Source organism: Echinops telfairi, unplaced genomic scaffold, assembly GCF_000313985.2.
Source record: "Echinops telfairi isolate 266 unplaced genomic scaffold, ASM31398v2 ScPeMD7_7410;HRSCAF=8448, whole genome shotgun sequence".
Classification (NCBI taxonomy): domain Eukaryota; kingdom Metazoa; phylum Chordata; class Mammalia; order Afrosoricida; family Tenrecidae; genus Echinops; species Echinops telfairi.
In genome coordinates, this window is record NW_022111310.1 from 2,191,436 (window position 1) to 2,202,713 (window position 11,278).

The following is an 11,278-nucleotide window of genomic DNA, read 5'->3' on the forward strand; positions in this document are numbered from 1 at the left end:
CAGGTGCCCGCGAGCCCGGGCCCTGGCAGCCCCTCCCCGGCCCACAGAGTCTACGGTGCGGCCAGGGACACACGGGCTCGGGCGAACGGGGACTCGGGGCTCCGCAGCGCGGGATTGTGGCAGGAAAAGTTTCCCCAAACGCCGGAGGCGACGAGGTTTGGAACACCACCATCTGCGCGCGGGCGACGAGGAGGCGCGGGAAGAGCCTGGACGCAGGAGCCTCCTCGTTATGGTCAGCTCTCCAGGTGGCCGCTGCAAGTGCCTCTCTTTCTCTGGGCCTCGGTTTCCCGATTTGTAGGGTCGGGTTCGGTTCGCGTGGGAAAGCTAGGAGCGCCCGGTAGAGAGCCGCGAGGCGCTCCCCTGCCCGCCTGCACGGTGGGCATCTAGAGCTCAAGCCAGGGACTCCAGGGAAACAACCGCCACACGCAGGAGAGTTTGGGGACCAGCGACTGTGCTGGCTCCCCTAATCCGGTAGTATTGAGGGACCCACCAGAGTCCTCGGGATGCCCTGGGCAGTACACCCCCAGAAAGTGTTTCCCTGGTGCTTAAAGGACCCTCTCCGCGAGGGACCCTGCATCACTTCTCAAAGAGGCATGCGGCGCAGACAGCTTTACCCACAGAGAACTGGACGAAGCCAATCCAGCCTGCCAATCCAGCCTGCCTCTCTGTCCGAACCGAGAGAAACCAGGCGCTCTATGGCCTGGGGGCCGCGCAGGGCTGCCCTCTTGTTCTTAGGGACCTGGCTAGTAGTCTGTGGCCTTGCCCTTCCTCTCACACTGGAAGATGACTGGCTCAAGTGTTGGGGATCGACTCCAGAGCCTGAACCCGGGTGCTGGACCCGAAGCAGGAACGTCTCAGAGACCCCCACCTCGCCCCAGAGGCTATTTTCCATGAGGGGTCATAGAACACTCTGCTCAAGGTCATGGCTGGATGGCTATGCCAGGAGGCCTGCTGTCTCTGGAAGGTTGTCCCATCTCTGTTCCCTGGGGGCCTCGCAGGGCAGGTCTGCAGAGTGAGAAAGCACTGCCCACCCCAGCCCTTGATATGCTATGCGGATGCCCAAGATGTTCCCTCTATCACCCAGTCGTGCCCTCATTCTGCAGTTTCCTTTTGATTTCTACTTTCCTTTGCATGATTTTCTCGGAAGCCATCACCGAACCTCCCAGGTAAAAGAAATAAGGGGAACCAACCCAAGCCCGCCGCGTTGAGTTGATTGAGTGTGCTAACTGAGCAACACTGCCTGACCTTCATCGTTCTGGAAGCGGGTTGCCAGTTCTCTCTTCATTGGCCACACCTGGTGGGTTCCAACCCCAATCTATCAGGTAGTTGAGCACACACAGTTTCTGTCACCCAGAGCCCAGTGATAAGGTGCACATTAATTCAAGCCACATAAACTGAGAGTACACACGGGGTGCTGTCACTGTAGTGTCTAATTCTCCCTAACAACTGAGCAGTACAAGTGCATGTTTTAGGAGCCCTTGTGCTCCTCCCAGCCTAAGTGGAAAGCCAGTGCCCGCTAAAAATAGCCTCCGCCCCAACTTATCAGGGCCTCACACCTTTCCCTCCCAGGGGAGGGGAGCAGGAGAGCTGCCCTGCCCAGCTGAGCTGGGAAAGCTAGTGGCAGCTCTGAGTAATGGGAGGGTGGGTTGACCTAGAGGTCAGGGCATCTGCTCCAGCCCAGCTCTGCCACCCCCTTCAGAATGACCTTGAGCAGTGAGGGGGTTAGGGTGGACAATGAAGTCTCTAGTGGATCTGGACTCAATGGGGTTTGGGGTTCCGTTAGGGAAACTTTCTAGAGTGAGTAAAATTCAGTGCCAGAATGGAATTCTGGGAAGCCCCGGGGAGAGCCAGCGGGGAGGAAAGATTAGCAGTGCTGCTTGCTGCAAAGAGAGGTGGGAAGGGGCCATTAGAACTGGCACTTTGGTCAACGGTGATGCTGGCCAGAGCCGTACCAGGGGGTTCAGGAAGGGAATCTCCTCTGGGGCTGGTGGACCGAGCTGTCTGAGCCTCAGTTTCCTCCTCTTTGCAATGGGGATAATAAGAAGACTCATTTCATATAGGTCATTGCGTAAGTGAGATGGTGCCAGGGAAGCCCTCAGCCTGGTACCTAGTGATGTCTTTATTCATGTCAGCAAGGGACAGAGGCAGAATCGGAGACAGCACACAAGTCTTTCCGAAAGCTTGGAGGAGACGGGAAGGGTCAGGGAAGGTGGGAGGAGCTGGAGACCAGGACCACGGAGAAGGACCCAGAAGAGGGGAACAGAGAGCCTACGGGCTGATTGTGCACCTGGGAGGTGTCCGAGGGACTTTCCTTCATCATCTGATGTCGCAGACCCTGGGATGGGGCTGAGCAAAGAAAGGGTAAACTGAAGCTATGCCAGCTCCGGCTCCTGTATCCTGTTGGCCAGCTCCAGTATCTGCAGAGAAGAATGATGATGGGCCGGGACCAGTGGTTTGACCCCCCGCCCGGGCCTCGTGACTTGCTTATTTCTGACATGACATCATCCATCGATGACTCTGCTGAGCTCAGTCACCATGGCCTTTTCCAGTCAATGTTTTGATTTTTTTTTTGGTCTTACTAATGGACCGGTCTGGCTGCCAACATGTCTCAAAAGGCAAATTCACTTTTCAGTGAAAGCCAGAACACCAGAGAGATCAATGACTTGGCTGCTAGACTCCCTAATCAGCTTAAACCCACAGGCCTGTTTGTATGGAGGAATCAGATTGCAGAACAATGGGCGTTGCCAGGCTCTTGTTTGTTTCAAACCCCTTTGGTTAATCAGGATAGTACCTGACACTCTGCTCTTGATAAGGAAAGAATGAGCTCATTGGCATAAACACAGGACGTGTCTGGGAGATTTTCTTCCGTGTCCAGAGGCTCTGGGTTCTGTCTGATCTGAGAAAACAAACACACGCCAAGCATTTCTTCGCCTTCTCTTACAGCCTTTTGTTTTTCTGTTGGCGAAAAGGTTTGTGAAAGAGCGGAACCCCACTGGCCAAGAGGAGAAAAGGGGGGAGAGGGAGGCCAGGTCTGCTCATGTGTCTCTGTTCATCTGCTTGGGGCCCCCCACCAGAGCCACTACTTACCCTGGGGCCTCTAGGGTCATGGGCCCAAGGTCCCTTCCTGGAGATGATTCTGGTGGGTGATAAACTGTGACTCCTGAGGTGCCCACTGCCCGTGCCCCGGGGAAACAAGGGGCGCAGAAATGTCTCTTGGCCCTAGGCAGCCATCTTCACAGACTCATCTGGTAAATATTGGTGCTACACTCTCTGTCCTCTTTCCACTCCACTCCACTCCCTCCTTACTGAGACTGAACCATCTCTCACTCACCATCAGCTCCCAGATCCCAAACCCAGCCTGCCCTGCTCTCCCCAGCTCTACTGATCTGTGACTCCTGCCCACTGGACAGAGCCAACAAAGTCCCAAAGGCACTTTAAACCCAACGGACCAGTCTTCCTCCTGCATGTCCTGCATTCTCAGTTCATAGTAAGAGCATTCTCTACGGCGCCCAGCCAGATGATTCCCTTCCCTTCGCTGTCAAATCTCCATCTGTAACATCTCTCCCACCTCCACTCCCACTGCCCTGAGTGAGCACTTTCCAGCCACCCTGTTTAAAGACCTGTCTGTCTCGTGACTTTGCTTTCTTCCAAAAGGAGTGTGCACAGAACATGACAGTGGGTGTGTGAGTTCTCCTCCTGCAGGGACTACCCATTTCCTGCTGGATAATGACCAGGTTCCTTAGCATGGAATACCGGGACCTGCAAAGATCAGGCCTGAAAATCGGTTCCTGGCATGGTCTCCAGCACCTCGCCACCTTCTGGCTGTGGGGTGAGCATGCAGTGTAGTATCGGGCACTCAACGTCCATCAGAAATCAAAGCACTTTCTAGGGGTGAATTGACTTCATTCAGGTGCACTCGGATCACCTGGGATCTTGTTTCAAATTCAAGAATTATCAATCACAGAATTCATAATCTGGGGCCAGTGCCTGAGGTTATATGTATTGCTAAGAAACTTGCTAACAGGTCTTGCTGCTTCTCTGCCTGGGCTGCTCTTCTCCCGTCTTGGCCTGGGGGACTTGTAACATCTTTGACACAGAGCTTCTCACTGCCTTCCCGTACTCCCACAGCCCCCTGTTCAGACTCAGAGCTCAGTCCCCGAGTGCTCTGAATCCAGTCATCAGCTTACAGTCAGCATCTCTGGCCAAACGAATGCTCCTTGTGAACAGGACCTACAGCTCATTTGCCTCCTGCTTTGCAAGTGTGTAGGAGCTCTGGTGGTGGGCGGTTCAGGCCCACCAACTACTCCGTGGCACAAAGAAAAGAGCAACATCCTCAGAAACCCTGTGGAGCGGGTCTTCTCTGCCCTAGGAGTGCTACCCTGTGTGTCCGCATCAGAATCGACTCAAAGGCAGTGGGGTTTGTCTTTGCTTTTTCGCAGGTGTCTACTCAGTGTTTTCTCCCTGTCACTCTGCCTTTGCCGGGTGCAGGTCCTTTAATTTTCATAAGCGCTGACAGTTGAACGAGTGAATGAGGAGTCAAAGAGTAAGCAAATGCAAACACTGTGATCATTACAACAATCTCACAATACCAGCCACCTCGTAGAGCACCATCTCCCTCCCACCAGACCCCTAGCTCCGTGAGAGTGGTCAGCCCAGCCTATTCTGCTCTCCCGGGCTCCCTAGCCCCACTAGCCCCCCTCACGTTAGGTGGCTCAGGAACGAGCCCCTCATCTCATATGAAGCTCATGGTCATCCTGTGAGGCAGGTATTATAACCCCCTTTTGCAAGTGAGATGATGAGCCCCATGGGAATGGTTCCAAGTCATCCAGTTGGGGCCCATGTTCTGGGAAACTCACAGTACTTTCTAGGGGTGGATTGAGTTCATTCAGGTGCACTCGGATCACCTGGGATCCTGTTTAAGATTCAGGAATTGTCAATCGCTGCATTCATAATCTGGGGTGGCGCCTGAGGTTAGGTATTGCTAGCAAACTGCCAGGCGTCGCTGAAGCTGCTGGTTGGAGATCTGTGGTCCCAGACCGGCGTGAGCACTAATCATCACAGAGTGTTTCTCTGGCCACTGTATTAAGATGGTGCTTTTTAACTCAGATGATCACTTAAGCCCTGATGCCATAATCGAGGGCGCTTCCTGGTCTATAATGTACTCAGAGCACTGATAACCTGAGTGCCCAAGAGTGCAGGGTGAGGATCCGGCCAGTACCATGGGTCCTGCCGGCATCAAAACCATGCAGAAGTTTGAAATGTCTGAGACAGAGACGTCAAGACAGCTTTCCCCACGCAAACCCAGGACGGGTTCAAAATGCAGTGGCAAAGTTGCATGCGTTTACTCCCCGTGGGTTTGAAGCCAGACTGCACATACACCATGCAAAGGACGGAGATGGCTTAGAGGAAACCCACAAGGGCAACGGAATGACTAAGAACAGAAGCATTTAAAAACAAACATGAGGTGGAAACCTGGCAGGGTGGGCCCTGAGAGGCTGGCGGAGGCTTTTGGGATGAACAGACCTCTCCACGCACAAGACCGTGTGTCGGTCATCTGGGAGCTGCTGCCGTGCCCCCTGCAGCCCACTCAGTATGAGGAGGGAAAGGCGTGCCAGCCTCCGGGCTGATGATGACGCCTCTACTTGGACCCGCAAATCCACTCCGAGATGAGGAGATGGGATGGTTTGCCAGCGGTGCGTGTCTGACAAGAAAAGCAAGAATGCCGGCGTCTCCGTGATGGGCACTAGATGCGAGGCAGTTTAGCCTAGTGGTTAAGAACACGGGTGAACTCTGGAGACACCCCCCCCCGCCCCCCCCTCGTCCACAAAAACTTTCTGTCACGTTGCTAACCCCTTGGAATCTCAGTTTCCATATCTATAGGAATCAAACAGCTGTTGCATGTGAACTTCCCAGGGCACTAAATCCATTCCCAGCATCCTTTGCGAGCCCTCCCAGTGAGGCAGCATGGAGCTGTGATCGTGAGTGCAGTGAGACCCCTTGTCTGGACTCAGATCCTGGTGCTGGCACATCTGAGCTGTGTGACCTTGTTCAGGCTCTGTCACCTCTCTGGGCTGTGGTTTCGTGATTCAAGCCCCCACCTCACCGAGTGGTTTAGGATGGCCCACAGTAATCAAGGATTCGACCTTAACCCGGGGCCCAGTATACAATAAATCCAGCATAGTGCTTGCGATCATTGTAAGGCTCGGGGGCGGTCATGGGCAAGAAAACCTGCAGGGGCTTTCAGTCTTGAGGGCTGGCGGATGGGACACTGGAACCACTGTTCACGCCATGGTCTGTCTACGCTGTCAGGATGCCTCCAGTTCTCTTTGGGTGGACTTGGCTGTGGTTTCCAGTGTTCTGTTATGATAGAGAATGCTGACCCAGATCCCTGGTACACGTATGTTTCTTGGCACCGATCAGAGTGGCAATTGGTAGAGGAGGTTCCGAGAGACGTGTAGTTGCTGCGTTTCGTGTGACAGATAGGGTCTGAATAGCTTCGCAAGGGGCAGCATCCATGCACACGTCTGTTCTGTGGAAGAAGGATGCTCTCCACAGCTCGTGAGTCCCAGGGATCCTCGGGTGCTTTCCTCTCTGCCAGGCTGATGGACAAGAATGCAGAGCTTGCTCTGTTTGCGCTTCTGTAACGGGGAGTGAGAGTCTCGTGTCTTCATACGTTTATTAGCCGCCTGTGCACGGGACCTGCTTGCCTCTCTCCTCTCCTCCCATTTGGGCTCACCTAGTTCTTGAAGATTGATTGTAGGAACTTTGTCTGTGAAGCGGATCAGCCCTTTATCAAATGTAGTGCACCTGGACCCCCCACCCCCACCCCATTTTCCGTTTGTCTGCTGGCACTGTCCATGCTCCCGGTTGTCCAGGAAGTGCAAAAGGCCCGCTTCATTGACCTGCACCTCCTGTTCACACCTCCGGCGAGGCAAGGACAGGCAGTGTATGCTCCTACAGTGAGAAGAGGAGTGAGCGCCATCAGCGTTCCCACGAGCTGACTTTTCTCCCCAAGCCAATAGGAATCGGTCATCCATTCAACAGACCTTGTTTGCGCACTTGGGAGGGGCAGAACTTTGTGTTGGGTTATAGGTGACGCTAGGAGGTACTTGCTTGCCCTCAACCAGCTTTCATTTCTGAGGACCGGGGTGGGAGGTGGGATAGGAGTAAGGGACAGGACAATGGTGTGTTAGTCCGAGTAGACTAGAGAAACAAATTTATTGACACTCAAATTCATCTTTATATGAAGAAAGAGCTGTATATAAAAGAGCAATTGTTTATTGAGAAACACCCCAGCCCCGTCCAGATCCAGTCCCTAAGTCCAGTATTAGTCCATATGTCCAATACTAGTCCATACATTCCTCTTCAGACTCACGCAGCCGTGCAATAACTCCGGATGCAGGAAGATCACAGGCCAGTGGGTGGAAAGTCTTGTGGATCCAGTGGTGGTATAAGCATCTCAGCACTGGCGTGGGTCTCCGCGTGGCTCCTCCTGCTCCAGGGTTTCTAGCATAGCTCCGTGTGTCTTGTCATCAGGAATACAAAGCAGAGAGCTTGTGTCTCATCTGCAGGGAGGAAGATAGGAGTTCCCAGAATCCTCAGGAGAAGGTCACACCCACAGGGAAGCCTCATTGGCTATGGCCTGATTGACAGGCTAGACTCCACCCCTTCGCAAGTTGACAGGAGATGATGTAACTGCCACAAAAGGGATCATACCGAAACCCACTGCCATGGAGCCCATTCCGACTCCACAACCCTAGATGGGATTTCCCAGGTGGCAGATCCTTATAGGAGCAGCTAGCCTCATGCCCCCCTCCCCTGACCCAGAGCAGTTGGGTTGAACCACCCACCTTGCAGGTAGAAGCCCCACCTCTAACTACACAGAGCCTCCCAGGCCGTGGGGCCATGGGCTCGCTCTTCTAGAGCGCTAATGAGGGGGTCCCTTATTTGCATGAAGGCACAGGGCGTCCTAAGCCCCCTTTCAGCTGTGTGTTTCGGGTGGTGGTGGGATGAAATGGCAGCGTGGGACGGAGCCTGTGGGGCAGGCTAGTTTGGGAGGGGACATGTACAAGAGCCACAGATCAGAGCGGAGCCTCGGCAGCTGGGCAGGCCAGCTGTGCCAGGGAGGTGGCTTCAGAGTCTTTTCCTGGAAGCTTAGTGCTTAGGAGGATTTGTGTGGTGACTCAGACACCTTGACAACCAGAAGAGGTGAAAACACACACACACACACACACACACACACACACACACACACACAGACCCAGCCCCTCTACACACAACACACCCACGTTCTTTCTACTCCTCGTATACACAGCACACACCCAGGCCTTTCTCATGTGTAAGCCATTTGACAACTGGGACGGACCTGTAGGCCTCTGAGGTTTAAGGAGTCTTCGGCTGGGACCTGTGTAACACGTGTTGGAATCAAGCTTGCTGCTTAGTTTCCCTGTTTTGCCAGAAGTGTCCCATAGGACTAAGAGAAGGCCAGAAGCTAAGGAAAATCAATGCAAAGAAAGGAGAAAGCAGATCTCAAGAGAGCTGGTCTTCAGCCCCTATGCCATCCATTAGAGGCTTCCAACCTGTCAGTCACGATGAAATCAGCATTTGAAAGGCCTAGTCCACCCCCCACCCCACCCCCGCCAACTGATGCATCACCTCCCTCTGTCAGGCTCTTGGGTCAGACTCTTCATCTTGGCTCACCCCCCAAACCGAAGCGCAGTGCAGCGCAGCCAGCCAGCTCTGCCTCTTAGTGGCTGTCGGACGGACGAGAACGACCGCTAGGGTTTCTAAGACTGAGAGCTTTACAGCGGCCGACTGCCTCATCTTTCTCCTCTGGAGCGGCTGGGCGGGGTGAACTGTAGACTTTCTGGTTCGCAGCTCAGCAAGGGGCTCCTTTTCCTCTCTGCTTCTGCGTCTGTCATGATGGGATGAGTCGGCCCAGTGTATCGGTTTTGTGGTTAGAACGTGCTTGTGTGGGTTAGAAATCTCCGTGTTGGCGACCCCTGTAACTCCATGTCTTCTGTCCTCTGGGGTCCCCGGGTGAATCCATCTGAGACTTGTGGAGTGTGACCATGTTCCCCCTAGTCTTTCATCTGTTCTCCATGGGAAATCCACGGAGCTAGAGCCCAGCAAGGCCCTGGGCTGGAGAGGGAACACAGAGGGCCACCAGCGTATGTCACAGGAAGCCAAGCAGGAGAGGAGAAGTGGGAATTGCCCAGTGGAACCAGCAGGTGGAGGATAATGTATCCTGGGGAGATGCCCAGAGGGGAGGAGAGGAGGAGAGCTGAGAGTGTGAGCTCTCGCTTTCTCATTTGGCTGCAAGGACTCATCAAGTTACTTTAAGATTGTGACGGGGAGTGGGGCAGTGGTGAGGTCTCTAAAGACAGTGGGAACCCAGGGGTCTCTCACATCAGCCCTAGCAAGCAGGCCTGAGGCACCTCTGGGGTGACGTGTCCTTGGGCTGCTCTCAGGCTCCTGAACTGTCCCTCCCAGGAAAATGCTCTCTCTCAGTGTGTCTTGCATCACAGACTCAAGTTTCTACGTGCTCTTCCTAGTTTCCCCAACATCCCTTCAGCCCTGCCACCTGCCCCGTTCTCTCACGTCCCAGTTCAATGTCACAAAAATTAAGGAATTCACACGCTGAACTCATCTTCTTCTTCTTCTTTTTTTTTTTTTTTTTTAAATACGAGGCCAACTCATTGGTCACTGGCCAGTCAATCACTTTGGCTGCCCTTGAGTTCAGGTGCTCCTTCGGTCCAGTCTGCTGAGAGGGGATGGCCGCGTGCTTTAAGCCTGGCTGCCCGAGAGGTGCCCCCAGAGGAAGGGGTCACAAGGCGAAGAGCAGCGATCTTGGGAAAGACTGGGGGCATCAGAATCACTCACTCTAGGTCCTTAAAGCCAATGGAAGCCAGGAGAGAGGTGGATAAGTGTCCTGTAAGGTAGGATCGAATGTGAGGTGCAGGATCGTGTCACAGTGGTGCAGATGGGATGCGAAGAGTTAACTTTGTTTGAAAAGCCACCCGTCGTCGTTTGCCCATCCTCAAGACACAGGCTGCGGCTGAGACAAGGTCTGAGGGGGCAGTATGTTTATGAACCGGGACTCAGCCCTTCCCGAACTCGGAGCAGGTGTTCGGTCAGCCAGATGCTGCTTAAGAGTCTGTCCTCCCAGAGGGTTCCCGTTCCTGCAACGGAGAGGCCATTAGCAGGAGAGAGTTGGACCCACTTCCGGTGACCGATTTATAGAGCATCCATGCTCCTGGGGACGCCAGGCAAGTCCCTGGCTCCGAGCGCTCACTTCTGAAGCTTCCCTGAGGGATGGCTTCAACCCTTGACCCACCAAGTCTGACTGGCCACCCTGCCGAGCTGTCCTTCTTGGCAACGACTTGTAAACTCGCTCTTTCCCATGCCGAAGGCGTAGGTGAGGCTGGATGTGCTGCAGGTGTAAAACACACCCCAGAAAACTCGAGTTTAATGTGCACCCTGAATTTATGCAGCCGCCCCCTCCCCCTCACGAGCCCTTCCTCTGGACCCAATCAAGAAAGCGGGTGACAGAGGGGCTGTTCTGGTTCAGGTGGGCTGTGGTGGGAGCCCGAGAGGCTTCACACACCTTTCCTGCCTGTCTCATCCCCTTCAGTTCCCCACCCTCCCAGACCTGCTCCAATCTTTCCAGCGTAGGGATGGGGAAACAGAGGCTCAGAGGAGACACGGTCCCCACCCAGGGTTTCAAGGTTACTAGAGAGAACCCAGGTGTGCTCCTTGCTCTCAGCAGGTGCACCCCCGGCCAGGCATAGGGCCAGGCTCAAGGGACATGATGATGCATAGGATCTAGTTCCTGTCCTGAGGGACCTTACAGATGTAGGAGAGTGGGGTGGGGTACATGCCCTTCTGATATCGGCTCACATTCCTAAGAGTGTGCTGGACACACTGCATGCTTCCCTGCTCCAACCGCTTCATCCTCACAGTGTGGGCGAGGTGGGCACTGCCACCCCCACACTGCAGACCACGAACCCCGCCCAGTGGCTCCTACCCCACTGTGGCAGCCTAGGAGGCGTCTGAAAAGTCGCAGTGGAAAAGCCACCCGAGTGGGTTGAACCACATCTTGAAAGTCACTGACCAGTCTATGAGGGGCTTCAAAGGGTCAGTGGGAAACCACCACCATCTTTTCATTCATCTCTCCCATGAACTTTCTGATGCCCCCTCATATACCTGCCTTAGTCTCCATCAACAAAAATGAGAGAAAAAAGATCACTGCCACTGAGTTACGACCGACTCACAGAGA

At 54.3% G+C, this 11,278-nt stretch overlaps 1 protein-coding gene across 1 annotated transcript in view; it reads left to right on the forward strand.

Moving 5' to 3' along the window:
* Window positions 1–139: 139 nt before the first annotated feature.
* TMOD1 (tropomodulin 1) overlaps window positions 140–11,278 on the forward strand; it is a 73,920-nt gene continuing 62,781 nt past the window's right edge. The window contains exon 1 of the mRNA XM_004710992.4: window positions 140–245. The gene's annotated coding sequence lies outside the window, so the exon portion shown is untranslated. The remainder of the gene's footprint in view (window positions 246–11,278) is intronic.